The sequence below is a fragment of the Amblyraja radiata genome, chromosome 21 (assembly GCF_010909765.2).
Source record: "Amblyraja radiata isolate CabotCenter1 chromosome 21, sAmbRad1.1.pri, whole genome shotgun sequence".
Lineage (NCBI taxonomy): Eukaryota > Metazoa > Chordata > Chondrichthyes > Rajiformes > Rajidae > Amblyraja > Amblyraja radiata.
This window is the reverse complement of record NC_045976.1, coordinates 5,206,642-5,210,915: the sequence shown is the minus strand read 5'-3', so window position 1 is coordinate 5,210,915 and position 4,274 is coordinate 5,206,642.

Genomic DNA, 4,274 nt, shown 5'->3' with positions numbered 1-4,274 from the left:
ACAGATGCTGGAAGTAGATCATAAAAATAGGTGGCGCAGTGGTAGAGTTGCTGCCTTACAGCGCCGGAGACCCGGGTTCCATCATAACTTCGGGTGCTCTCTGTACAGAGTTTGTACGTTCTCCCCGTGGGTTTTCTAGGGGATTTCTAGTTTCCTCTCACACTCCAAAGACGTACATGTTTGTAGTTTGTTCAAAAGGGAACTGCAGATGCTGGAATATCGAAGGTACACAAAATTGCTGGGGAAACTCAGCGGGTGCAGCAGCATCTATGGAGCGAAGGAAATAGGCGACGTTTCGGGCCGAAACCCTTCTTCAGACTGATGGGGGGTGGGGAAAGAAAGAAGGAAAAAGGGAGGAGGAGGAGGAGCCCGAGGGCGGGCGGATGGGAGGGTGGGAGGAGACAGCTAGAGGGTTAAGGAAGGGGAGGAGACAGCACGGGCTAGCCAAATTGGGAGAATTCAATGTTGATGCCATAAGGACGCAAGGACCCCAGACGGAATATGAGGTGCTGTTCCTCCAATTTCCGCTGTTGCTCACTCTGGCAATGGAGGAGACCCAGGACAGAGAGGTCGGATTGGGAATGGGAAGGGGAGTTGAAGTGCTGAGCCACCGGGAGGTCAGGTAGGTTATTGCGGACTGTGCGGAGGTGTTCGGCGAAACGGTCGCCCAACCTACGCTTGGTCTCACCGATGTAAATCAGCTGACATCTAGAGCAGCGGATGCAGTAGATGAGGTTGGAGGAGATACAGGTGAACCTTTGTCGCACCTGGAACGACTGCTTGGGACCTTGAATGGAGTCGAGGGGGGAGGTGAAGGGACAGGTGTTGCATTTCTTGCGGTTGCAACGGAAAGTGCCCGGGGAGGGGGTGGTGCGGGAGGGAAGGGAAGAATTGACGAGGGAGTTGCGGAGGGAGCGGTCTTTGCGGAAGGCAGACATGGGGGGAGATGGGAAGATGTGGCGAGTGGTGCGGGCACGTTGGAGGTGGCGGAAATGGAAGAGGATTATGTGTTGTATTTGCCGGCTGGTGGGGTGAAAGGTGAGGACCAGAGGGACTCTGCCCTTGTTGCGTGTGCGGGGATGGGGAGAGAGAGCAGTGTTACGGGGTATGGATGAGACCCTGGTGTGAGCCTCATCTATGGTGGCGGAGGGGAATCCCCGTTCCCTGAAGAACGAGGACATTTCCGATGTAGTTTGCACATGTTTGTAGTTTGATTGGCGTCAGTAAAATTGTAAATTGTCCCTGGTGTGTGTAGGATAGTGTTAATGTGCGGGGACTTGGTCGGCCGAAGGGCCTGTTTCCACGCTGTATATCTCAAACTAAACTAAACATGATGCCAAGTTAAATACAATACAATACAATACAATTGTAAACTGATCACATCTGTCTGCACATGATCCATATCCATCCACTTCCTGGACTTCCATGTGTCTGTCTAAAAGTCTCTTAAACACTACTATTTTATCTGGCTCCTCCACCACCCCTGGCAGCCCGTTCCAGGCACTCACCACCCTATGTGTGAAAAACACTTGCCCTTGCCCTGTAGGTCTCTTTCAAACTTTACCCCTATCACCCTAACTTTGTGTAACTTTGTTGGTGCCAAAACCTAGCGACACTTGTGTACTGCCATTCTGCCAAGGTGAGGTCTGCTACATACATGATTTTACCCTTGCTGTATGCAAAAACAAAGCGTTTCACTGTACCTGGGTACATGTGACAACAAACTTTCCACCCTGGCTCGATGGCTCAAATAGGAAACAAAACCAGAAAATACTGGACCACCGGGTCCGCGGCGACCAGCGATCCCTGCACACTAACACTATCCCACACACGCTAGGGACAATTTTTACATTTACCAAGCTAATTTACCTACATACCTGTACGTCTTTGGAGTGTGGGAGGAAACCGGAGCACCCGGAGAAAACCCACGCTGGTCAAGGGAAGGATGTGCAAACTCCGCACAGACAACATCCGTAGTCAGGATTGGAACCCGGGGCTCTAGCGCTGTGAGGCAGAAACTCCACCGCTACGCCACCGCGCCTGTCCCCCACAGCGGCTCCACCAGGCCTATCCCCTCCCCTCCCCCTCCCCCTCTCCTCCCCCTCCCCTCCCAACCACAACCGGTTCCTTCTTTGTTGGTCTCCATTACATCGGAGAAATCAAATGCCAGTTGTATCACTGGATCGGGAGCCTATGTATTGATCCATGGGGCAACCTTGAGCTGTGTGTAGCTTGCTGTCTTAATCCTCCATCCAGTCCCAACTCTGACACATGTGTCTGTAGCTTCCTGCATTACAGTAACAAGTCCTGACCTGATCCATAGTTGCACGGCAAAGAAACAGATCCCTCAGCCCACCATGTCCACAACGATCTTCCAGTAACCATCTGCAATAATCTAATATATCTTTCCCTTTCTCCCATTCCCATGAAGTCACCGCCACATCCTAGCCACCCACAGCTATACACGGAGGAACACCACATTGTTAGTTGATGGAGGAATAAAAGATTACCACTGATGGAATATTTTCATGTTCTCAGAGCAAAATTAGGCCATTCGGCCCATTAAATCTACTCCGCCATTCTGATCTATCTTTCCCTTTCAACTCCATTCTCCTGCCTTCTCCTCATAACCTCTGACACCCACACTAGTCAAGAATCTGTCAATCTCCAACTTTAATATATCCATTGACTTGGCCTCCACAGCCGTCTGTGGCAATAAATTCCACAGATTCACCACCCACTGACTAAAGAAATTTGTCCTCATCTCCTTTCTAAAGGTACACCCTTTTATGTTGAGGCTGTGGCCTCTGGTCCTAGACTCTCCCATTAGTGGAAACATCTTCTCCACATCCTCTCCTTCCAGGCCTTTCACTATTCGGTAAGTTTCAATGAGGTCCCCCCCTCCCCCACCTCATCCTTCTAAACTCAATTTTCATTAATTTGCATATCTTAATCTCCAGAATATTAATAGGAGCAGGTTCTGAGTTCCAATTTTTAAATGAACAGGATTGCAAACTTAATTTCAGCAAATACAGTTTACAGACAAAGCTGGTGGAGCTGCTGCCTCACAGCGCCAGCGACTTTGGTTCGATCCTGATCTCAGATGCTGTCAATGTGGAGTTTGCATGTTCTCCCTGTGTTCTCTCTCCACGTTTGCACTGGTTCCCTCCTAATCCTCTGGTTTCCTCCCACATCCCAAACGGTTGGGTTTTATAGGTCAATAATTGGCCTCTGTAAAATTACTTATAGTGTACAAGGAGTGGATGCGAAAGTGGCATAACATCGGCCGGCACGGTGGTGCAGCGGTAGAGTTGCTGCCTTACAGCGCCCGAGACCCGGGTTCCATCCTGACTATGGGTGCTGGAGGTACGGAGTTTGTACGTTCTCACTGCGACCTGCGTGGGTTTTCTCCGGGAACTCCAGTTTCCCCCCACATCCCAAAGACGTTCAGGTTTGTAGGTTAATTGGCTTGGTATAAATGTAAATTGTCCCTAGTGTGTGTGTAGGATAGTGTTAATGTGCGGGGATCGCTGGTCTGTACGGACTTGGTGGGCTGAAGCGCCTGTTTCCATGCTGTCTTTCTAAAAAATATTAAATCCAACAGAGTTAAGAATCATATTAAGAACCATAGATTAAGAACTAATTGAATGGCTCAATAATGAGCACCTCTGTTGACGCCTGGTTGCAGAAAATGGTATTCCTTCATATTTTCCATCCTTATGACCCAGCATGTTCCACATTCAATGCTGGGAACATTACCTTACAGATCTGATCTGAGGTTCCAACATTGTGAAGCTATTCTGAAGAACATCAAAAGTAATTTGATATAGAGAGGAAAAGTGAATTCCTTGGCCGTTCCTGTCTTCAGCAATGATAGATCGGATGTTCTATACATTCTCCACGTGGCCGCGTGGGTTTTCCCCGAGATCTTCAGTTTCCTCCCATGCTCCAAAGATGTACAGGTTAGTAGGTTAATTGGCTTGGTATAAATGTAAATTGTACCTAGGGTCGTGTTAATGTGCGGGGATCGCTGGTCGGTGCAGACTCGGTGGGCCTGCTCCGCACTGTATCTCTAAACTAAACTAAACTAAACCCAGCATCAACCAACTCATTTGGTGCAGACAGCTGCCATGGTTTGTATGCCAGAGCCTTTCACTCTAGCAGAAGGTCATGAAGATACTGACAGGCAACAGATGATCGACAAGAGCAAACGTTGACCTGTCCACTAGACAAATGCCACCTTCACGTAGAATCACATCGCAAACCACCACATC